This window comes from Bombus pyrosoma, linkage group LG9 (assembly GCF_014825855.1).
Source record: "Bombus pyrosoma isolate SC7728 linkage group LG9, ASM1482585v1, whole genome shotgun sequence".
Taxonomy (NCBI): Eukaryota; Metazoa; Arthropoda; class Insecta; order Hymenoptera; family Apidae; genus Bombus; species Bombus pyrosoma.
In genome coordinates, this window is record NC_057778.1 from 8,939,434 (window position 1) to 8,965,939 (window position 26,506).

At 38.8% G+C, this 26,506-nt stretch overlaps 1 protein-coding gene across 2 annotated transcripts in view; it reads left to right on the forward strand.

Annotated features, from left to right (window-relative positions):
* Window positions 1-26,506, forward strand: part of LOC122571015 (glypican-4) — a 128,654-nt gene that overhangs the window by 69,626 nt on the left and 32,522 nt on the right. Inside the window, exon 1 of one of the 2 annotated variants that reach the window (XM_043734153.1) lies at window positions 5,971-6,100. The exons of the other annotated variant lie outside the window; for it this stretch is intronic. The gene's annotated coding sequence lies outside the window, so the exon portion shown is untranslated. Of the gene's footprint in view, window positions 1-5,970; window positions 6,101-26,506 lie in introns of those variants that run through there. 2 annotated transcript variants of the gene reach the window in all.

The window sequence follows — 26,506 nt, forward strand, 5'->3', positions numbered from 1 at the left end:
GTTTAAAAAAAAAGACATTGATTGTAAACTTTTATAAAATAAAAAAGATCGTAAAAGAATTTAAAGTCGTTGATTCTAGATCTTCCATTGTGTATTTTATTGCGATATGAAATTGTCGATTGGAATGCGAAAAAGGGATGTTACATCGTCGTTCTTCTTTTTTTTTTACGCCATTGTAGGGTCTTTTTTTGTTTATATAGAAGATGATTGAAGAGTAGAAGGGAGGGACTCTATTTAATATAATTATCTTTTAACATAGTTGCCGTGATTAAATTGTTGCGTCACGAGGAAAATGCAGAAGCGATTGGAATTTCCTTCGTAAGTCCGTTAATGCTTCTCGTGATATCGGAAAGGGGATGTAAAAGATTTGAAGTCTTTTCGCCAACGACAGACAGGGCAAAAAGGGTGAAAAAATATTGACAGACTGTGTAATAAACGCTAGGTGAACCTTTTGCTGCGCTTCGACGCGACTGCATCCATTGCATCGTTCGTATAGTCACCGATGCAACGATAGCCCTTTGTCTCTTTCTCTTATTCTCTATCTCCCTTCGAGTTGCTTCTTTTCGATTCTGCCGGTTCACAGGCCTGTTCTTCGTGGCAGGGCCAACTGCTAGCGATGGCTTCGAGACGCTTCGAATTTTTCCGTCCTGTTACAAAGCGAGGTACTAACGGAGACTCTCGTAACGTTTAGCAAATCGACATAATCTTCAAATCAAGATTATTTTTTTTTTTTCAACGAAAACGAAAAAGTTAATTCTGCGTTAAAATTCATACTTACGCGTCTACGTTCGATTTCAAAGAATGAAATCATCGCATTCTTATCGGCATCGCAATAACGATAAGGCGATAGAGGTACATCTTTGAAAATAGAAATTAGCGGATTTTTTTGACAAACGATGTGTATTTAAGATGTGTCTTTACCTAGAGACTCTTTTACGAACTTGTTACGAACCTATTTGTTGTTCACGAACATATCTCGTACAGTGTATCTTCTGTCGCTGTTTTCTTCTATTATTATTCATCACTCGTGTCATTTATTCTTCCCAATCGTTGGCAACTAAGTGATTGCGGATTTTGTCATCACGTGGTATTGACAAAATCCGCAATCATTTAGTTGCCAACCCAATACAACAGACTCATCGAAAACGACGTGAAGACGAAGCGAATATTTCAAACATTATGCTATATTTTTCCATCATTACCCGTCTCGTTTAACGCAGCCAAGTACATCTGAAATAAATACAACTGTAAAAAATCACCTTTTCCTGACCGTAAATAAATTCATCGCAGAAGAAGTTAATACGAGGTAATCATCATTCTTACCGTCACGTTCCTACCGTTATTTCGACGATTATACCTTCAACTTTAAGCTCAACGGCTGATAATAAATCTCAGGAGGGGCAAGAGGAGTAGGATGGCCATCGCTAGCGGGGCCGCGCTCGTGGCGGTCAGGTATGCGAGGCTTGCAGACGAAAAAAATAAAGCGAGATGAAATAAGAAAAGACAAAAGAAACGCATGGACGCAAGTGGTGGTGCGACGAAGAGGATCTACGGTCACCTGAGCGTTGGATAGAGAAAGTATATGGCGAAAGGGTGGGTGGGCGGAGAAGGGTGGAAAGGGAGCGTGAGTTGCATCGAATGCAAGAATGAAAGGACGAAGAGGAAGAGACAGGGACGAACGACGGAGAATCAGGATGAAGGTAGCCTAACCTGACCAAGAGCCATCGAGTCTAAACAATCGGACGATCGTCCTTCGAAATATCTCTGGCTCCTGGGAACACGTTTATGCGTGTACGTGTTCTTTCTACCTGTTTCGGACTGTTTGTCGTAGCTTGCTCGTCAGGCTTTTGTGAAATTTCTGGCCGTGACGGTAACCAGCAGCAGTCGATGTCTCGTAAATACGATTTTAAAAAGGAAGAGACATCTATCTGGATTTTTACGTACGAGACTGTATTCGCGATAGAATATCTTCTCGTTTGCAATTAAATTCTCTGTTCGCGTAGGATTTTAGAAAGAACATACATCTCTTAGGAGTTTTATATAGGAAATACTAATAAATCGAAGAAGAATTTATGCGTTAAGGGGTTAATGTATTTTTATTGTACGATATCATCACCCTCGTTATCATCAAGTCTATCGTTCGACCCTTCCGATCAGAGGTGTTTCGTTTGTGCATCGCGCGACGCGTTCCTTGAGCATTTGAAACATCTGCGTTCTTTTTCGGAAGAACAATCATCAGTTTCATTAAATGGCCACAGCCAGTAGTTAGTAGCGTTTCGTTTGTATTTCTCTCTTCCATAAGATCGAGCGATTTTATCGAGAGAATTCCGAGGATGGAGCAAAGGTAAGTTAAATTTCGCTTCATCGACTCTCATCGATGCATAGACGTTCGATGAAACGATCGTTTACATTTCCATGCAATTGTTTGAAGCAACGCAGATATTTTAGATGGTCTATCGCCTATAAAAATACCAGTCATCGTGTTTTAATCAAAATCGATTGTCGATCAATCGTCTGCCATAATCGATGAATGCGCGTATTCTGCTCGATAGAAGAATCCAATTGGAACTACCCCAAATTAACTCTTTATTCAACAATAGCGTTCCACTTTTCAAAATTCCCCGATACAAATCCAATCTCTGGCAACAATTTCGAAAATCCCAGCTCTCGATTCTTTCACCGCCAAACCCCGGACCTCCGTTTTCATTTATTTCATATTCCTCGTCCCTTCTCGCAACGAGATAAAATAAAAATTAAAAACACCCACGCGCGCATACACGCGCGCCTGTACAAAAGAGAAGATAAAAACAACGAAAAAGAGGTAGAACGAGGTACGAATCGGATTATATTGTTCGAGGTGGAGGAAATATTTCTACGGGGGTGAGTAACGAGCGGAGGAAAGTTGGCGAGCAGGTCGCACGAAGGATTTTCGAGTATCCGGTGGATCAACCTGCGGTTTTCCGGCGAGTTTGCTCGCCGCTCGACCAGCTATTCGGCTCCAAATTAAACTCCCACCCGTGGCAGTGGCGGCGCGGCGTTTACGCCGAAGCCACGTGTAAACTCGAGTGCAATTCGCCCTCGTCGAGACCGACCACGGCCGCGAAAACCGCGACGTCGTCGTTGTTTTCCAGAGTGATTACCGACCGCCAGGCCGCTTTTATTCCGCGCAAACGTACCGTGTTCCTCGTCGTCGTCGGATTTCGATCGATTTACGTTCCGCACTATAGACGGATCTTCTGCCTTTATTTTCTGCCTTCTTTTTATTTCTATTTTCTTCGTTTGTTCCTTTCGAACAGTGGATTATGCGTCCTGATTATTCGCGAACAGTAAATTGTAGGATTCGAGGATTAACGAAGATTGGAATTGGAAAGTTTAAGCATTAACCGAGAAGAGTATTTACAAGACTCGAGTATTTAAGGTACGTAGTCGCGGAATCTAGATATTACGGAGGAAAGATTGGAAAGTTGGTATATTATTGAAAGATACGAGGGTGGAGATTATATGGCAGAATGGAAAGAGAAACGACGGACGAAAAATCGAGAAACTAGCTGTTAATGGAAAGAGAATTTGGAAATTTCATTTTTTGGAATCTTTAAAGAATAGTCTGAAATGGTCGAAACAGTTTGAATTAGATTCCAGGTAAATTCGGTTGTGTTTAATTTTGGCACATTTGTATCGTAGAATGAGAGGAGATCTCGAATTTTCGAAATAAGAAATTGACGACGTTACGTAGACGCAGAGGTTTATTTCCCGCGTATTATTTACAAAGTTGTTGGTCGAATTTGTGGATACAGTGGTTCATGTCGAAACTAAGTTAAGCGCACGTAGGGACTGATGCACGAGTAGAACGCGTTCTCGAGATAGTGGAAAGGTCGGTCCGAACGAAAGGTCAGTTTAATTCCATTAGATCGTGGAAGCCTTTAATGTTCCCCTGCGTGGGCAGAAACGGTGAAATTTGCGGCCAGATCGGTCGAACAATGTCGCGTATCGTTGCATCTCCGCCCCCGAGTGTTTCACAGTTTCTTTGTTCGTCCTGCGTCGGAATATACGCTGGAATATTAAATGTTTCATCGAAACATAATTTTCGAATAATTATTTCTTCCAACTTTCGATATTATTATTTTATTCGATATCACAAAATGTTGCCTCCATCGTACCTTTCCTTCTCGTTCTTTTTTCTTCTTCTTTTCTTTTTCATTTTAGACATTCCTTTAAGACCATAATTTTCAACCGACATGCTGCAAGAATTTTTAAAACGTATAATAGCCGACTACTTGGTCAAGGACACTGATTTCTTTTCCTTTAGATTGTCAAATAAGAACAACAATGACCGTCGGATGTGAATGCCGTGTCTCGAAGCAAATATTATATCTCTCTGTCGATGTGCCGTACAATTTTAGTAATTAGTTTATGCGTGCCGTGAGATGGAGAAAGGTTGAAAATCACTGCTTTAAGATAATGTATCAAGCCCAGAAGTAGGACGCGCCCATTAACGGAGCAGGGTTTAGTGCTTTTTTTTATTCAAGTTCGTGATCATTATCGAGCTGAATCGCGATTATCCAATGTGAATCAGCCTGTAGAAACTCAGCAGCACAGAAGGTTGTCCGATGTTCGAAGATCGCCGAGCGTTTCTACTTATGGTGGACTAATGTATTTTGTAACTTGTAGATCTCGGATAAGGAGCAGTTGCGGCTTCTGGAAGTGACAGCGAAGGTTGTTGGTGGTTCTCAACCATCGAACCCCTCTTCCGATCCTATCCATTCGAAATTTTGAACAACGTGTATTTTTTCATTAATATTTTTGCTTAATGGAAAAAACAAGAATCTTAATTGTATCGATGGGAATCGGCGAACGATCGATTTCAATTCGTTAATAAAATATCCCTGTGAATATCGTTCTCGTTGGTTACGTTCGTATCTCGATAAATCAAGCCAAATGGGCTTTTTGCACGTGTAATTTTCCGAACGCTGCCAATTTCATCGATTAAACGATGGGAATATAATTGTTGCTAACGATTTGCTTTAATGATGCTCGTGCAAATATCGTTACGAACCACCGATAAATCCAAGTTACTCCGCCAGACTTTGCCATAAGCTTTGTTATTTGCTGCGTTAATCGAGCAACAAGAATATTCATCCCATTCCATGATAACTGATCGAATCGATTCTTCCGTATTAACTTACTCTATTCTCTGCGTTGTTGTACCTATACTACCTATTCATTAAGCTCTCGTATATTTATTCACACCGTGTGTACCACGTGTTCGTTTATTACGCTACCAAACACCTACACTTTGCCTGTACTTTGTTCGCTACTTTGTCACTCTACTCTCTACTGTACGACTAACGCTATTATCTATTGCGTTACGCTATCGTTATGCCATTAATTACAATATTACGACACTGACATCGTCACGCTACCAATTATACTACTTCTTAATCTACGATTAACCAGGCTGTTATACTTATCGCGTTACTCTACCGATTACTCTATTGCAGCACTAACTATCCTGTCAACCAGCCGTTATTACGCCAAAACCAGATCATTCGCTGTACCAACGCTGCCGCTACTCGCTATTCGCTACTCACTGGCACACCTCTACATCCACTCATCCGTCATCCCACGTCATCCCACGTACTATACTCTCTTCCAACCTTCTCCAACCTATCCACGCCATCCTGCGTCTCTCTACGCTATACACCCATCGTACACGTAATCACCTCTCGAAGCTGCAACCTGTTCTCGCGCTAATAAACGCTCGCGTCGATAGTCGAACACACCAAGAGTTCGGGGCAACATTAGCCGACACAGACACCGGGAAATTGTTCCATCGCGGCGGTCCTTATCGTCGCGGCGCAGAGGATATCGAGAAAACGGCCGAATATAGCGAGAAAGAGACGGATTTCGGGGTGGCTGACCCCTTTCGCGAATCAGCTGTTCGCAAACCAGGGTGGGAGACGGTACTGGCGGCGGATCTCAAAGCATACCACAGGAGAAGAGGAACGAAGAGGTAGAAGGAGATAGACGAGAGCGAAACGAGGACGGAGCAACGAGACGAACGAAGTATTAGCCGCGGGGTGGAGCAGGATAGAGGAACGAGGTAAAATGGTCCAGAGAGAGCACGTTGGGGAAAAGATGAGAGAGAAAGAGAGGGAGAGATCGGCGGACGCGTGGGAGAGTTTGGCTCCAGCGGGATGGTGCTCAACCTTGCACAGGTGAGCGGAAGTCGGGACGAACATCTTTGAAAGTTCCATTAGTTCGTGGGAAATTCGATCCTTCTTCGCTATGTAGTTTTCTCCTGCGGTAAATCTGTTCCGTGATGGACCCTGCGTTTCATCATGGATTTTTGTCTCCGTTGTTTGCCTCGCGGTATGTTTAAGATTTGGGATATTTAAGGGTCACGATGGTTGGTTTTGTTGATGATGGATGGCTGAGTTTGTTGAACTACAGTGACGTACGAGGTGCTTTGACTTTTAGCTTTGAATTAGTTTCTTCCGAGTATGCAAGGAGTAATAATTCATTTTTATCAGCAAAGGAGAATAGAAACGAGCGGCGAAATTAATTTTTGTTAGATCAACTTCACGCGGCTGCAATAAAGAGAAGGAGTTTCGTTCATAAATGTCTCATAACGTTTTTACTTGAAGCTAGTTCGTTACCATTTTGTTCTATTGGAACATCATTCGATGAAATAGTATGAAAAAATGTTGTGCATCTATTATTTCCTTAAAAAAAAACGAAAGGAACTTTTGGGACAGCCTAATTACACTTTTGGAATACGAGTATAACTTGGATGCTGTATTACATTACCAGCTCGAGTTCGGTGTTCACTTAGTTGCCAACACAATACAAAGCATAGCGATATGCAAATTACTAAAATCTTTCGATTATTGCGATCTTGTCCCTGTAGTCGTCTCATAGCCAATTTATTTCGATTCTTCATAAAATTAATTCAGAAAGTCTATTTTATGAGGAGTAGAAGGATTATTTTAAGAATAGTTTCCACAGACGTATTATTTTAGTAAAATTTGAAATTACGTTTGCGGTAGAAACACACGAGTGGAGAATTCGGCTTCGTGCCGTGCGCAATGAACGTGTTAATCTCCAAAGAAAACACGCGTACATAATACCGGCCGAAGAGAACCACGGTGGGAACGGAGAAAAAAAAGGGTTCCGTCGATGAAGTGGCATAAATTGCGGCCGATGTGTCGCGATTCGTCGTGGCACGAATATCAAAGCGCGATCGTTTGATGGCACTCGAGGTCCGCGGCTAGAGTGCCGCTTGACCCTGTCACTTGGTTTCCAGCCATGTCATGAAGGCCCTCCAGAATTAAATCAATTAAAGAGATCCGTCGCGTCGTCCCGTTCTGATATTCGCGCCGAGCGTGCTCGTAAATCGCGTGACGGATTGCGAATCTCTCCGTCGATTATTATTATGTCGTGTCAGTTTCATCTCTCGAAATCGTTCGGCGGACCGGGGAAAAAACCACGATGTCGACACGTGAATTTATCGATGATTAAACGCACGATTCGATCGAACGTGAAAGAATGATCGGAGTGGCAGGAATTGGAAAAAATTTTTAGAATTGAACGTAACATAATAAAACAATTAGAAATGGAAGAATATCTGTCGTCAAATAAATTTGAAAAAAATTGTACAATCAAATGTGTAGTAGATCGAAAAGAAATATCGAATTCAAAGTTTCGTTTCGAATTTCGAAGGTTTCTGTTTTCCTTGGAATTTCGAGATCGAAACGTACAAACTCGATATCCTACAAAGTAATGGGGTCGATGTTAAGAAACCTAAATGGAAATTTAGTCGGAAGATAGTTTTAAACTACAATGATTTTTATTTTTATTTATTTATTTCGCGAGGGAAAAAACTAATTACATTCATTGATTTTCTAAAGCATATTCGTTTAACAATCATACGATATTTTATTGTTAAAAAATACTCAACGCGAATAAATACTCGTAACACGGCCTGAATGGTAATATTTATAAATAAGGGAAGAGCAGAGAGGGGAAAGGTTGGAAACACCTGTATGAATTTCACGATGCGAAACGAGCAACCTGGAGTACCTTGTCAGACACGTTTGTTACACGTGTCTCTATGTATTGTTGCCTTTGCTTATGTACCCATCTACGTATATGCTATCGTCGAGTGTGCGTTGAACAATAGTTAGCGTACGCTAACTACTTGGAGCGATCGCGGTGGAAACATCGGATGGGAGAATAATTAGCACAACCTCGAGGATTTTCAGCCTGTATACACGTGGTATCCTGGCTATCCAATTAAGTGTCAACGATAAACCAGACTGTGCAACAATATCTTACGCCATTGATTATTACATATGAATTTCCTTTAAAATTCCAGATGGTGAACAGTTATTTCATGATCATTTCAACAAACGTACACAATTTTCTGTTATAAAAATATTGAAGTATTGGTATCCTGGCTATCCAATTAAGTGTCAACGATAGACCAGACTGTGCAACAATATCTTACGCCATTGATTATTATATATGAATTTCCTTCAAAATTTCAGATGGTGCATAGTTGTTATTTCACGATCATTTTAACAAACGTACACAATTTCCTGTTATAAAGTTATTGAAGTACTGATATCCTGACTATCCAATTAAGTGTCAACGATAGACCAGACTGTGCAACAATATCTTACACCATTGATTATTATATATGAATTTCCTTTAAAATTCCAGATGGTGAACAGTTATTTCATGATCATTTCAATAAACGTACACAATTTCCTGTTATAAAAATATTGAAGTACTGATATCCTGGCTATCCAACTAAGTGTCAACGATAGACCACACTGTGCAACGATATCTTACACCATTGATTATTATATATGAACTTCCTCTAAAATTGCAGATGATGAATAGTCGTTATTTCATGATCATTTCAACAAACGTACACAATTTCCTGTTATAAAAATATCAAAGAGGAGCTTGGAAGTTGCCAAGCCAAAACGTTATATGACTCTCGTCGTCGATCTTTGAGCTAATTTTATCTGAATTTATTCGAACAAATTTTCATGAAATTCTGTCCAGCTTTAATAGTTACGGATAAGCAGCGAAAACAGTATCGAAATCCCCGAAGGACTGTATTTTAAATGATACATCAACCGTAGTAGCGTTTCCATATCGGGCGCTTTGCTATGGAATATTTTACGATTCGCTGCTTATTAATTAGCGTCCTATATCGATTCACGATTCATAGCGTTCGATTTCTATCTTTCGTAGACGACTACGAAATATGCGTTATTTCATCGATCTCTTCGTCGATCTTGCTCAGATCGATCTTCGTCGATTCGTCTATGCCAGCCTGTTGTCACGCTTCGGCATTCCTTCGACTTGGTAACATCGCGTGCAAAAGTTTCAACGGGCATAAAAAAGAATCGTGGGAGAGTGAATGCTGAGTGAACGAAAGACACGAAAGGTAGACTTAGAGGGAAGAGAGAGGAGAGAAACATTGGAAAAGGCGAGACGAAGCGAGCGTTCTTACGACATAAGGAAAAAAGGTAGCTGCTGGCTGGCGCCACTCTACCACCGTTTCACGCCACCGTTCCTGTTCTTCTTGCTATATCACCCTTTTCCTTTCTTTTCTTCCTTTTCGCTCTTGTCCTTCTTCTTTCGACCAATGGTCACTTTCTTCCTTCGGCGAGAAGTCGTTTCGTACTTTATTTTCGATTTTATTTCGACGTATCACAGCTGTAGGAGAAAGAACGACGGTCATTGGGGAATGTCGAGAAATCGTTGTGAAATATCTTTGGAAAGTTGGTGTTTTAAGAAATTTTTCGGAATTTACGGAGAATATCGTTTAAGAAATGTTTTTGACCGGACTTACGATTTTCGAGAAATTTATTAAGAACACGCGTTAATTCGTGCGTGAATCTATTCTGACATTTTAAAGATGCCCTTGTGTCGCTGTATCATGGACATATAATTACGTCAATTTGTAGACTTGATAATTAGGGGAATTGAATCGCTGTCGATCATGGTCGAGTTTGCGGACCCAGCCAATTAATTTGCGGTCGGGACAATAACTGCGGCTCAGATCGGCCATCAGCTAATCGCGTCTCGCTAATTACCGATCTGTCCGCTATTAACGAACATCGAAATTAGATTGTGAGTGGAACACGATTAAAAGTACGACTCAAAATCTCAAATATCTTGTAAATATCCGAGTAATTCTTTCCAGGAGTTTATTAAACCAACGCATATGGAACGTCGTTTTTTAAGATAAAATTTCCATGATCATTTTCCACGTGTCTATGTGAGTCTATGTAATCTGTGTAAATCTACCGAAACTTTTGGCTCCCCACATGTTCGTTAAGTCCTTTTTGCTTTCTTTATAAATTCTACATAATTTCGTTTGATCGTTTACAATTCTCTATAATATCTGATATTAACCGATATGAACCACTGTAAAACGTCAGTAATGGTTCCCATACAAAATCGAGTAACTTTACGAGCATGCTTCGATCGTTTAGAATTACGGATCGATCTCGCTTCGTTAGTGAAGATATTAAAACGAAACGTTAATATTTATCCCAGCACAAAGACAGTTATTTCGTAACAGATTTCCACGCTGTGTCTCTTAAAAATTCTTGTAAAACCATTCCACCAAATATACATCTCGTAAAGTTCCAAGTCCTCGTTAACTAAACTCGGAAATCAAATTCCACCTGTTTCCCGCTATTCTCGTCTTTCTAATTTTCTTGTTCCTGCAGGTGAGTATTTATATACCTACCTCGAAGCAGTCGACATAAAAATCACTAACTAGTTTCATCCGTCTCTTCCAAGGTAAGATCAAAGTGAAAAGCGACAAGAAAAAAGGGGACGAGGAAACGTTGGATCAACAAAAAGTCTGTAATATTCATGCGTCGTTTTCCGCTTTTTTTTTTAACGTCACAATTTCTGTTCTTTTTTCTTTTCTTTCTTTCTTCCTCTTTTTTTTTTCTTTCGATTGCGATTGCCTTACGACGATGGGTCGATACGAAAAACGGGCAGCGTAGAGGCTGCCCTGCGGGATGGAGACGTAGCTCGGGACGTTGATCGATGAAAATTGAATTCGATCAATATTAATGAATCGCCGTGGATCGCGAAACGGCCGCGATCATTATCGTATTTCACGCGTACCGCATAGCGCATATTAATCGGTGGACCATCGAGTTCTCGATTATGCCCGCCGATTGCCGTAGTTTGCCAGATAATTAACGAGGTAGTGAACAATTTTGCCGAATGGCCAGCGAGAAAATAAAACGAGCCAGTTTCTCCTTTCGTGAAACCAGTTTCGATTCTGATCGTAATTTGTCGCTTTGTTAACCCTTTGCCACTCGAAATATGTCTGCTGATCGCTACTATTTCACCTTGCCCGTGTTTTTGCAATTTCGTTAGCGTGCCAGTTGACATTTTATTGCTACATCAATTTTTACGACGTTACCTTTCGTAAAAGGGGAAAAATTGTTGGCTACGCAGACTGCTAAGTAAATGGAATAGAAATATTTTATATTTCGAGAGATAGAATGTACGAAAGAATAAAAGGTTGCGATTATAACATTACTGTATGATTTAGCGAGTATTATTATCATTTCTTGCATCGATTTGTGATCTTTTAACGCTAGAACTACCGATAGTTAACGCGAAGCTATTTCTACGAAAAACCAGTCAAAATTATTAGTCTTTAAAAAATACGTAATAGAATATTTTTATATTTATTGATTTATTACTTTAATACAGAAGCAATTCCATGTTATGTATTTTTGGTATTATTAATCCATCTGTGGCCATAATCTCTAAACGAGGATTGACACATTTATAAAATTGTAGAACCAGTCATTTTGTCTGCTGTGGTATTTCTAGCGTTAGCATATAGCGATCTAGCGACCGATCCGGAATTTTCCTGATATCTGATATCATCGTATCGAATGATACGCGGTAAAAATTTGAAAAACGTGTGGGAAGTTGTAGAAAACGAAGAAACTGGTTAATTGGGCTTCGATAAACAGATTGCAGAACCGTTTTACACTTTGACAAGTACCAGTCATTTTCACTGGTATTGGTACAAGTAGCCTTGATACGAAATTATTTTCAGTTTGAATACATAAGAAACAATATGAAATTCATTATATTATTCTTTTAGTTATCGTTGCGGAAAAAACTGAAGTAGGAATTTTAAAATAAAATTGTAAAACCAGTCAATTTGATTGATGTGATAGTTTTAATGTTAAACTACTCCATATAGCCAGTTTTAATATCGAATCGTTGTCGTTGGGTTGAATATTTCTTCAATTCGAGCATAATAAATAAATAACTAGCATATTGAATATTTATCCTACAATGTAATATATTGGGTTGGCAACTAAGGGGATTGGGGATTTTGTCAATACCACCTAATGACAAAATCCGCAATCACTTAGTTGCCAACAAAATAACTGCATTTTTATGGTGAGAATTTTTTATCAAAATAAAAATAGTCTACGTAAATACATTTATGTTTTCGTTAACAATTAGAAATATTTGTTCAAAATTCCGAGAATTTTTTTAAACTTGGCTAGCCGCTTTGTACAAGTTCGCGATTTCCATAAAGTTACCGATTCCGACTTTTCTATGAAACTTTGACTCTTTTCCCCCCCTCTTTCCCCTTCCTTTCCCCTTCTTTTTCTACGTCGAAGTCTAAGAGTTCCCTGTCCATTCGAACGTGTGCACTACGTTTTACACGATTCGCTGATTGCCGATTGAAAGTGCATATTTGTACAGGTGCAAATATCAACGTGAACCGCGTGTCCGCGTTTATTCAGCGTGATACTTGCTGCACCGGGAAATTATTTACACGCCCTGATGCGGCTACCAATCGATCTTGCCGTCTACAAATCTGCAATTTAATTATGCTCGTCTAATCAGGCTCGTAATATTTCTACATTCTACGCTTGCAACCTACGCTTTTTCCAATCTTTCTCCGACAGTTTCAACCATCTGCTATAATATAATTTCCAAAATTTCTCTTCCTCTATTTCTAATACGGTCGAAACTAGAACAGCAATTTCTCCCACAGACATAAATACCGATCCCATTAGCGGATCCAATATTTCAAAGCGTCGCTGTTACAATCGATTCGAATTTGTATAGTCGGTTCTCGGATTTTAAAACGTTGCCGAATTTAGATCGGCAATTACTTCTCGATTATTGCCGAATAATCGGAGAATTTCCCTCTGTGGACGTTGCAATCGAGCTTCAGCTATAATTGGCTGTATGTTAACGCGCGTCGATACTCAGCAAAGATATGCGAATGCGTGCTTGAAATTGCATCGTGGAAAACGAGGCTGGCGCGCTCCATCAATCGCGATCATACGCGCACTGTGCACGCACGAGTTTCAAATAATTTTCATCTTGTTACGAACGCGTAATCTCAGACCTTTTTGTTCAATATTTTTCTAAGCAGGTCGCAGCTGGTCTCTTGCCACGACGTTCGTTGGAATAGAAGTTTGCGCAATGTAAGCGTCTATTTGTAATTTGTTCATAAATATTCAGATACTTTAGTTTAATTTGTGGTAATAGCAGTAAAAATAGTATTTGAATATCGGACGAAAGCGTGCATTTATGATGAATTAATAATTCGGTTATTATCGTTTTATGGAATCAGTAGACTATAGCTAAATTTAAGTTGGATATTATAAAAAGTTGCAATGATGTATATATTATTATTTTCACAATATGCGCTTCTATACTTTTCCTATTTAAATATTATTGTTATTAAACAAACGTCGACTACGGAAATATGTCGACTCACGAAATAAGGAAGATCGATGGAAAAAGGGGAAAAAGGGGAAGAAGTAGAAAGATGCCACCGTGAGATATTTGACGACACTGTAGACGCCGTGCAGACGCACGCAAGTCGCGTCGGAGGAAACACCCTGATGTTGGTGGGTGCACGTAAAACATCGGCCTCTTTGATATAGCAAACGAGGCGCGTGGGTTGCACTGGCCGAAGAATGCTACCTTGCTTGCTCAGGTAGGTCCTCGACCGAACCTTTTCAATACGACTTTTGCCCGTGTATTGTCACGTTCTTGCGCGAAAAGCCATTTTTTCGCTTGGTTGGTTCGCCTGGTCTGATTTTAGATATCGTGTCCGATAGACTGCTTTTCGCATTAATTCAACTACGCTCGTAGAATTGATAAAAAATTGCACTCGTTACACGAACCACCGTTGAAATTAATATTTTCCACTTCTAACGTATTAGGTAAATTTCGCGAGGATGTAGGCTTGGTGTATTAACGAAAATGATTAGATTTGTAACAATTCGAAAATTAAGTCGCAACATGTTCGAAGATGTTCTACGTGTTTCTTGATGTAAGATATCGTGATTTTTGAATGTACAAAGATCAATGGTTCGAATAATTATCAGCCACTAAAAATAAATTAGAGAAGAGAGATAGTTTATATTCGATTTTCCCAAAAAGGAAACTTCGAACGAAAAGGTTCCATTCTATATTTTTGACTTATTTTCGTATATATTAGATGGTCCGAAAAGTTCTTTCGTTTTATAAGGAAATAATAGACGCGAAATGTTTTTCGTTTTATATTAATTTATTGAATTATGCACGAACATAATAATAGAAATAGAACGAAATGGATCATACCTAATTCAATAAAATAATATAAAACAGAAATTGTTGTTCGTCTATTATCGTCTTATAAAACGAAAGAAACTTTTCGGACAACCTAATATTTAGCAGCTTTCAACGAACGTATTATATTTTGAGCATTTCCTACATCTTTATACCATCGAGTCTCCCATAAATAAACACTTTGTTTATAACAGTAGCACACATCTGTTCGTATCTAATTTACCTAATTGAACTCAACGATTTCAAGCTTCTTCTACGTCACAGAACTTTTTCTCGCCCGTTTCTTCCATATCTGGAGGAACTCGAGTTGGAAGTTGAAATCTTTAGAGTCAGAGACGTTTTCTCGTTTCGGTAGATTCGCGGTAGATTAACCACCGTGCAGAAAAGAAGAAAGCTCGTTCTGGCGCACGATAATCTCGCTCGATTCTTTCGTCGGTTCCTCGTCTTCCTTTTTCCCTGGTTTCCCCTTGCATTCCGGTTACATACCGAAACCACGGCCGGATTCCTGGGCCTCTCTTTGTGCCCGTGTATCGTTGCACGCGTGCAGCTGCAACTCGGTTGGCAACTGCAGGGCAGGTGATACGAACACATGCTACGCGGTCCATGCTCCTGTAGCTTCCTTTCGTGCCGCCATCCGGAGGACTGTGAACAGTACAGAACCAATTCGACCGAAAGGTAAAGTTCTCCTCCCGAGAGAACTTTTCTCTCTGATATACACAAGAAATTTTTCTACGTGTTTAGTATCAGTTCCCTACGATACAGAATTCAATTTTTCCACCGTACAGTTCTGTCGTGTTCTGTCGTTTAGAGTGTTCCTGCGATATACTAAACTATTTCCCTACGGTCTAATAGAGCTTTTCCGTAACGCAAAATAGAAGAATTTTGCCGCGACGCGAAGAATATTTTTTATCATTTAGAGCTTCTCTGTAACCAATAAAAATTCATCGCAGTATAATAACTTTCCTGTGATGCCGAATTAAATTTTTCGTACAATACGATTCTTCTATCGTTTGAAACTTTTCTGCGAATCGAATGGTTTTGCAACATCGACGATATCGCTTGCCAATTCGTCGATTATTATTATATAACGTGTTACTATATAAAACGATATAAACGATCAATCCTCTTTGCCGTAGTTTCTTCACATGGCTCATTTCCATCCTGCTTCACACGCGCGCCAAACCATCGCTGCGTTATTAACGTTTACCATTATCGTTTCACTCCGACTTTCTCGCCCTTTCTTTCCCTACTTTATTTTTATATCCGCTTCCTCGAGATATAACGCGTTCAATAAACGCGCCACTCTTCCTTCCTCCTTGTTTCATCTTGTTCTAACCCGATAAAGTGTCTATAACACGGTCTTCGTTCCGCTCGATGGAAGAATTCAAAGAGAGCAGGAATTACGCTGGCCCCCTTCTTTACTTGTTTTTCACCCCCGCAGCCACTTTCTGACTCGAACGACGTGATCGATACGGTTTCTCGCGCACGCATAATCTTCGTCTTTCTTTCTGCTCCTTCAGACAAGTCGCAGACCTTGGGTTTTTAAGGAGATCAGAGTGGAGTGACGAGCGAAGTTTGAAAGATCGATCGCTGTTTCAAAGAAAACTGGTACAGCCGAATTTCCAACTTACGACGTTGTTCCACCTGCTCCGTTTAAATTCATTTTTCGCGATGTGGACATTTTTGCAGATCGTGCTACGTTTGTGAACATCCTCTTTATCAAAGAAAATTAATTCACAGAGCCAGTTATACATGGCCGAATTCATGAAATTCATGGCATATTGTGTTCGTGAAACCTGGCCACAGCAGCCAGTGGTCGTTGCCGGGCCAGACGATGATTCACTGGAGCAAACACGAATGATCTCATCGTTTTCACTATTTCGTCCCTCGAAAACTGGACGACAACGCGTGCCGGATGCCGGCGGACGTTGCGGTTTCCGGTCAAGCCGAAACTATGCATAAATGTAAATTAAACTTTGATTCGTACAACGCGAACGCCATAATTGGACAGTAGAGGAAGAACATTCGAAGTTCCTTCGTTTCTAAATGCTCGCCTTTCTCATCATCAGCTTTACGTTTATTTTTAAGAACGGTTGCTGCATCGAGGCTTATTTTTCAACAAACGTCGCTTATTTTTGCGTTAACTGTTCGCTATTTTGCACTTATTACGAACATCGACGAACATATCAATTTCCCGAAAGGATTCTTTTCTTCCGTTTTTATTTATTCCAATGGATTTTCAGTGGATTTAATGGAAACACATTTTTAGAAGTTGGAAGATTTCTATATCTGTCTTCGATTAAATGAGAAAGGAAATGGCCGTTTGGAGGGAAGCGGGAGTTCGAGTTTTTATTTTTATTTTATACCAATAGATATCGTACCATCCTTTAGAATTATACGTAATTTTTGGTTTGAATTTTTAACGCTCATAAAACTTCCATTCGTGTCACTGCGTCAAATGGAAAAAGTTCCTTTTCCCGCGTAATCGAGTCTTTTACGTTTCTTACCTTTTCTCCTTTGACGCAAGGAAATTAGACGTTGGGCTATATCTTTTCTCTGGTAAGATTAATATACTGCCACGTTAAGGAATTATAACTTTGACCAGCGATAAAACGTGGCAGCACGTTAAAAGCCTCTGGACCAAGTTCATAAGAAAACGCTTACTTCCTGCCTCAAAGATTTCCGCCTTTGGTTAATGAAAAGACTGGCTCAAAGGCCGCCACTTTTACATTATGGACGAACGAGGCGTTGCACCAAGGTTTTAGAAGTTTAAGAGAACGCGGTTGTTACGTTACCTGCCTACCATGAAAGTACTATTAGACAATTTTTGTGTGGGCCTGAATCCACCATAACATTCCCGACAGCTCTGACTTCTTTAGATGCGCGGCAATAAAGTCTTTAATAGCTACAATAACATTTTGGTTGGAAAATTTCATTGTCGCTTCATTACGTAGAAAGTGGCGCGAAAGTGATGGACAAATTCGCAAAGAAACAAAGAAAGGAGAAATTTATTTTATAAAACTTAGTCACGGCGCTTGCTCGGCCACGAATTTAAATAAAAAGTTAATAATCGTAGAGAGTCGTGGGAAGAATTTTTTTACTTGATTTATTAAACTGGTATAGGAAATGGAAGGAAGAGAATGGTAGGAGGAAAGAATTCTTTAAGCAGTTTTCATTACGAAAGTCGAGGTCGCCCTTCGATAATTCTGTTCCCTTGTTTTAAGTCGTTAAAAGTATCAGCGGATATGGGGTCAAGCTACAGTAACTTCCGTAGACCTTTGTAGATGCCACTAGATGTATCATAATGGCTGGATCTTTCCTCAATTTTCCACACTGTTACTTCTCTTAATGAAGTTCATCGTGGTAGAAAGAAATAAATCGAGGGCAGTCAAATTAACCAATCCCTTGTGAGTTTATTCCTTACCAAGTTCAGCGATCACAAAACGATTAAAAAATTTAGAAAACCTCTTGATTATGACTGTATACTTATACAAATATTTTTCTTTTCTTTCTTAATGAAAATTATTTTTAAAAAATACCATTTTATTTGCCACTTTATTAAAAAGAAAAAAGAACGAATCGAAAGAAATGTAGGTAAATACAGTAAAAAAATATCCGTTTCTTTATTGTTTATAATTATTGGTTTGCCAATCCAATATTAGCATCCTGTGTGAGGAAATCTTCCATAGCATAATTAAACGTATCTTGCCTTTTCTCCTGTAGGTTTTTCTCTTCATAAAAATTAATATAGAAAATATCTAATTTTCACGCAATTGTCTTACATTCGTAGCGACACATGAGCTAAACGACAATTGGAATCATGTTGTTGATTGAGTTGTATTTAAATAACAACTGAATCAAACAATCCTCTACACGTTCCTTCGAAGGAAAAATAATGTTTGAATTAACGCAAACCTAGTAGACATGGTAAACGATATATGATTTACACTTGGCATAATAATTTCGTGGATCATCAACGGTCCAATTGCTTGTTTAATCGCAATAAACGTAGACAAACACGAAAGTCAAAGAGACGACGCGTGGAACGGTGGGTGGCTAAAGGACCAGGCCGAAACGATCCATTTGAAGTCATCGTAGCGTACGAGTATTTATAGGCAGACGCATTTTTACTTGCTCGACGTGTGGCAGATTTATAGGGCGCGGAGGCGAGTCCGGTTTTTACAGCTCAATCTCTGTCCGTCCCGGGGAAAAAGCGCGTCTGAAAAGTGAATAAAAATCGCATTGCTGACTCGCCGGGACCTTAGGAAGATCGTAAACGACGTTCAAACACGCGATATTATCTTTAGGATATAATAGAGAGGCCAAGTCATTGCTATCTTTCTTAATGGCCTATGATCATTTTTATTAAGTAATAAAATATTGTAATATATAAGGCAATACAGCGTAGTCAAATATTATTACATTATACTATTTAGCGTAATTTTAAAAAGTATAGCCTCGGGGGAAGATCGAGAAAAGTTGAGCAGTATTTTTATCGTCGTCCTTTTATTTATTATCGTTTTCGTATGAAAAGATATTGGAAGCAGTGGTCGAAGTAAAATATTTAAATATAACGCGTGGCATCGGAGGGGAAATTTTCGGGGCGAAATTTAGAAATTTATGATTGTTTTCATACGAAAAAATATTTCAATAAGATGATAGAATCGAAATAAGACATTTGAATTCAGAGAGGGAAGAGAAATTTTCAAAGCGCGTGAAGATTTCGAGCATCTTCTTCTCTAGGTGGGTCAACGTTATTTTTATAAAAATTATCTGATATCTCGAGTAAAAGTATTTTAATCTCATAACGACAAAGACAAAATGTTACTTGGATTTTGTCGTCGTTTGATCAAAAATACGATTTATACGATATCCCTGCTGACGTTCAACGAAGATTATAAACGATAATTTAGCATACGTTTATCCGTATTTTTAAACGATTTAACGTCACTACCATATAAAACAACACAACGATACGAGATGATATAACGGACGAACGTATTTAAACTTGCAAAATGCGTTGCTTCCGAAATGCATCAACGAAAAGCGCTCTTGGCTGGTGTCATTTGGAAATTCCAGCTTTCCACTGTTTGTGACGCGGTAGCAACGTTTCAACGCCATAATCCACGGGACAAACGGGTTGTACGAGCGTGGGCAGACCGACGCGTTATTTGCATAATCCGAGTCGTTAAGCAATTAAGTCGCTCCGCGACTAACTAGCAACTTCTTTTCGCTGGATCTCATTTTTTTGCCACTGTGTCGCCGTATTTCTGGTTCGCGAGAATTTAGGCCCACGGTCTTTAGAATTCCAAGAATCTCTATAATTAGTCGTCACACCTTGAAGAAATTGATTCGGTTTGAAAGATTAACGCTATGACATTGCCAAAGTGATCGAAACGATTCTAATTCAGACTTCTGCATAAATTTGAATTATTTTTAGATAAAGAATTTGCTTTTTCTCTCTTTGCATTATTTATCTGTTTATAAATTTGGAGGTACGAGGAGCGTTTATTTTGCAAGATTTTTACCGAGAGATAGGAGACATTCGCAATATTTCATAGTAAAGTTCGGTCCAGTAAATATCGCTATTCTCTTTTGTGGATTTTTTTAATGCTACGAGCGCAATATCGAGGGTTGTGTTGTAAAAAAATAGGAGGGAAGGGTGGAGAAGTCGTCGAGGTGTCGAGGTTACTAGACCATTAAGCCTTCCCTTTGTTCGCCAGCACGTCGATTTTCTACCCTGGCGACGATAATATCTGCAGCCAGAGATGATATCTGCGCACAGGAGGCAATAGCATCGATGTCATCGTGTCTCAGATACGAAATCTTGCCAGATACCATTGAACGAATGTCGTTGGGGCGTTCCTCGATAGAGTCGTATGAAATCGACAGAAATTCCTTGCAAATTATGGTTTAAGAAAATATGATTTTCAAGCTATCCAGCTTCATTTCTTCTCGTTTTAATATATTAACGTCCATCGATATTAATCCTTTACTGTAATTATTAGATATATTACTGTTACAGAGCTACGAAGGATCATCGTATACATTAGAATGGAACAATTGTAAAATTATTAATATTAGAAAAGATAAACGTATAAGTGTAGAAAGACGAAGAATTTGAGTTATTAATTGTGTCAGTGTCAAAAGAGATCGCACATCTGCAACATCTTTAAAGAAAACTTACCTAAAAGAATTTTCGTTCGACGCAATTGTAATTTTATAATGTTGAAAATAATATTCAAACTAAAAAATTCTCTAAGAAGATATAGCCAAAAAGTATGTCCATTTCATCTAATCGTAATTGCACGATACTTCACGAAATTAAAGATTCGTTTCATCGAAGGTATCTTATACCGTTAATGCAGCTAATAGGCAGAAAATCGAATTATCGCCGATTGTTCTTAGTATCTTCCTTCATTTCGCAACGATATATCGCGGTTTTATCAGAAGAGCGATGTTGCCGAGGGTAGGAACGGTTAAAGGCAGGGTCGATGATCATTCGTCGCGGACAACGCGACCAGAGATCGCGGAATTTTAGCGACAGCATGCTTAATCTCCTCGTCACATCCGCCATTTATCCTTGCTTCATTGTAATTGCCCGATAACCTACTTCATTCATGCTGTTTCCGTCGATTACATGATTTCTTAAGTCTTTCCTCAATTTTCTGTCGGACATGGCAATCTTCTAAATTTTAAATAGGCCAATTATATTTTTATATAATAAAATATAGTAGTTCCTTTCCAGATCGTGTATTTTATAATTTTCCTTTGCAATCTATATNGCTCTATTTCTATCGATCCACATCGGAGAATTCCACATTCGTAAACGTTTCATTTATTTTGGAAAGAAGAATAAATCAATTTTCTGTCGAACACGGCAATATTTTAAATTTTAAATAGCTCAATTATATTTTTATGTAATAAAATATAGTAGCTCCTTTCCAGATCGTGTATTTTATAATTTTCCTTTGCGATCTATATACTCTATTCCTATCGATCCACATCGTAGAATTCCACATTCGAAAACGTTTCATTTATTTTGGAAAGAAGAATAAATCAATTCTCTGTCGAACACGGCAATATTCTAAATTTTAAATAGGCCAATTATATTTTTATATAATAAAATATAGTAGCTCCTTTCCAGATCGTGTATTTTATAATTTCCCTTTGCGATCTATGTGCTCTATTCCTATCGATCCACATCCGAGAATTCCACATTCGAAAACGTTTCATCTATCTTGGGAAGAAGAATAAATCAATTTTCTAACTTCCAAGTAATTCAATCTTTATATCTTATAATTAAATGATCCACGCATAACTCAAGCTCTTCATGGAGTAATCCCCATATTTTCTAATTTCTTCGTAATTCTCCCTTACGATCTATATTCTATACTCTTCTTAATCAACGCCGAATGATTCCAAAACCGAATGTTGATAATTCCGTTATTCAGCAAAAATAGATACGTCAATTTTCCAAATTTTAAATAGCCGAATCATATTTTCAGCTTTCTTAAAAATTCTCCCTTATAACGAGGATCCTAGCATTCACGGAATTCAATCGTTCGTCGAAAAAATAGTACAAACTCTAATGAATATTTAATTAGCTTTTCTAATACACTTTTACGAGATTGCTTGGAAGTAGTGCGACGTTTAAAGAATCGGTTACAGTGCGCGATGTTACCTAAGAAAGCTAACGATGCACTTTCCTCGGTACAAATCTATTTTCACCCTTAAATGTTTAACGCCGAGAATAGCTTGTCTTCTTATAGATTCATTCACAAACAGCCGCGAAAAGCAAATATACCTAACGCGATCGAGCAAGCGGGGCTACTGTTGCAGGCGACAGAGTGCTCGTTACCGACGTATGAGGGCCGAATAAAATAAATACAGGCTGGCCACGTGCGTGTGCGTGTTTGCACGAAGCTGGACGAATACCCATGGGGCACAGGATGAAATATTAACACTCCGACCCCATCGGTTTCGACCGTGTGCTCGTTTCTGATCTGCCCGTATGTAACGTTGAATCGAGACTGATTCGCCGGCCAAATTAAGCTAACCAGATTGCACGAACTACGATAAGGGGTGCACGCACGATTCCATGTTTCGAGAGACCCGTTTTTGGGGGGGTTGTTTCAAGGGTAGGTATCGATAATTCTCATAGTTCGGGGGGAATTAAAGGTCGTGGGGAAAAGTCCAGGTTTGATTTGTGGGAAGAGAATAGGGTGATGTGACGAGGTTTCATTTTTTTTCTTTTTTTTTGTGCTTATAGTGAGTTGTCGAAGTTGCGTAAAATTAATAATGGAAAAAGTCATTAGAATGCGAGGATTCCTTAATCTGTATTTCCTCTTTCTTAGATATTTCCTGGCTGCGGGGGGTTAAAAGGACGCGAGTTTTTCGGTTGGTAGAAATTTCATTTATTTTAACGCGTATATGAAACACACGCGTGTAAGTTAACTCATAATCGCCACGGTGTTTATACTGTAACAGTATAATAGAATCCATAGAAGCTTGCATTAACGTGAAGAAAAAAAATTAGGAAAATTAAAAACATAGTATTGTACGCGTTATATTGTGTTGGCAACTAAGTGATTTTATCATTAGACGATATTGACAAAATCTGCAATCACTTAGTTGCCAACCTAATAGTTCTCACGTTATTTAAAAATTAGCCAATTATCGATATATACAGTGCCTGTAGCGATAGATATTCTTCAAATTTTCATACAAGTAAAAAGATTGAAAGATCTTATAAACCACGTTTTACCACTTGCGGGTTACAGGATAGTCAACCAGATAGAAATGAAATATCGTGCAAAGCTGCCATCTCTCGTATCAACAAGAAATCGTTTCAAATCGTGTAAACTCGAATTCGTTGGTCGTTTTACAAAGGATAAACGCGAATGCGTACTGTATTGTACCCGTTACAATCAACATCCTGTCGAAGAAGAAGGGGTTCACCGACCAACAAACGGCTTGCTATGTTTAGAAAACGTGCTGGACGTTGTTGTCCTTTGGTCAGTGCACTCGTGTCTCGGAGGTGGCGCCGATCTAAACTCGGCCACGGTAAACAGAGGAATATTTTCCGGCGTATAAACGCTCGTCGCAGCAGGCAGGTCGAGAAGCTTTTATTTAAAACGTAGACGGCGCGCGGAGACCCTATTGTTCCAGAGGTCGCGAAGTCGAGGCTTTTCGTCGACCAAGAGGAACCCTCTCTGCCAGCCAGTGACCGTAATTGTTCGAATTAAGCTGACGACTCGTCTCTCTGGAAACGTTACACCCTAATAATTATCCAGATCGTTCATGAAAAATTCTTCTTTAAGATCTCTTAAGGTGGCTGCCTCTTTTAATTAATATTCTACTTCCTCAGAGACTTTTCTAATCGATTTAAGAATGTACTTTAATTTGGCTTGTTTATGGAATTGGTATTTTGCTGGTATAGTCACATGACATTATCCCGAAGAATACACAACACTCAAGAATAGAGTAATATTTAAAACAAAAATGATATAATAAACAATGACACGTCGCGACTGTCCTTAACCGTTTGAGTCGCAATCGGCGCGATCGCGCTGTTTAGATTTTGTGTCGAAAAGTCCCAGCACATTTGAACGCTACGGACGACTGACGGTATTTTGTATTTCATTGTTATCTTCTCGATAATTTTTATTGAAGGAAATTTGAAATATTTGTAAACCAGTAGTATTTCATAAAAATAACAAATACGACGAGCGCTATCGCGATGTTCGGGATTTTTCGACCCTGTTTTTTCAAATACCCATGGCACTCAAACGGTTAAGAAATTAATACGCTTAATTTCTGAAGTATCGTGTAATTAAATGTACAGTAGCGTTTAGAGCGAAAGTGATCTAACAACGGCCCTAGAAATTCCCCGAACCGTCCCTGAATTCGACGTCTTCCATTCCCGAGCTTCTCCAATTTTAACACGATTCTCCCCTCAGATCTGGTCCCACTTGAAGAAACAAATCGTTTCTCCTCCCTTTCGTTTCATCGTGACCATTTACGAGCCACGCACTCTCGATTACGCAAAAATATACGAGAAACCGCCAGAAGCTTTATATCACGGGCACACGAGAGAAGAGGAACGGTCCGCCCCAGCCTGTGTGAAATGTAAATACGGTGGATTTCGTGATGCGCTACGTTGTCGCTGCAAAGTTGACAGCCCGCGTGTCAGTGTCTATAAACCAGCCTCGAATTAGCATCGCGGCCCTTGGAAAAAGGGAATTGCGCGTCGTTGTTGCTCCGCCTAACGGAAATTGCTGTTACGACGCGGGGTTACGCGGTTGTAAACGAGGCTTTGCTAACGAAAACGATTTACTAGGACACAGAATCTCTGGATATATCGTAATTCTGTTGGACTATAGTTTTCTTTCGTATGCGAGCTTTTATTTCACCGTGATCGTTGCTAGGAATAAAAGTTTTAAATTTAGTTTTAAATCTGATTCTTTTTGCCAATAGGAAAAATGCAGCCCCTATAAATAGAAATAGGAATTTCAAATTTAGTCTTTGGTTTCTATTTTCCAGTGATCGACCCCGTGATATAAGAATAGAGAGTTTAATTCTGCTCCATGATTTCTATTTTTTATTGATTCTTCTGTTAGTAGAAAAAATATAATCTATGGAGGGAACAAGTATTTCTAAATCCAGTTTTTCGTTCCTATTTTTCCTTGATCGAAAAAAGAACTTTAAATATAATCTTCTCTATCTTCTTTTAATTTTCTCGTTGATGAAAAAAAGAAGGAAAAAAGGTATTAAATGTAGTCTTGGGTTTTATATTTTCTTTGAATATTTCTCTTAATATTTCTCTTTGAAAATTGAAATTTTGAATACAGATTTGTTTTTAATGTTCCTATCGGTATCGGTAAAGAAACACGCGTCGGATTTTTACTTTTCTTTGATTCTTCTGCCAGTAAAAGAAGGAATTTCACACGTCTACATTCCTCCGGTATTTCTTTTATCAGAAAAAGAAGATTATAGGTTACAACCATCCTTCTGTTTTATGTGGCTAGTGAAAGGAATGTTGAACATGATCTTCATTCCCTACTTTCTGTTGATTTCCACGTCAATAGGAAAAGATTTTTACGTAGAAACGCGCGATTATTTCATTCGTTGCTACAACTAACGTGCCCGAGACATTAGAAAATTTCACGAAACTTTTGTACGTTACAATACGGAAAAATGATAAAATTGGAAGGACAGAGAGGAAAAGAGCTAAAGAGAAAATCACAAATTGAAGGGAGAAACTCACTATGTATCGTAATTGGTAGTCTTGAAGCGTAATAAGACACACGATGAAATTGATTCGTTATATTTTTGCAAATTTCATTGGATCTTCCCGCTTGAAAAAAGTTCAGTGGAAGAAAATTACGTGGTGCAGTAAAGAATTATGCAAATGAGTCGAAGGTAGCTATTGACACCTACCCTACATAGTAGATGCTATCACTTTCCCATCGATGGTAGCGTAAAGACGTATTATTAGACGACCAAGTGTTTCCTATAATCCAGTTCGAGCTCAGATATTCAGGATATCAGGAAAGAAGAGACGATGATCGTCTGTTTTCTTTTAAGAAGACTTATGTTTATCGCCTTTTATAAACTTCATATTTTATAAAGTTGATATCGACGAATAAACATTACAGCGAAATTTACATAGAGATTGCCATTTTATTTTAACTCTAAAAATTAATGTGCCCGCTTTCTCGATTATTCAGGATTTTTCTAACTTAAGGATCGGCTAACGATAATGGAAATTTCCACTTGTTTAATGGAATTAATTTAAATTGAAATCGATTTGCTGTATGCTAATTTAGCGAAAATTATTGGATCGGCAATT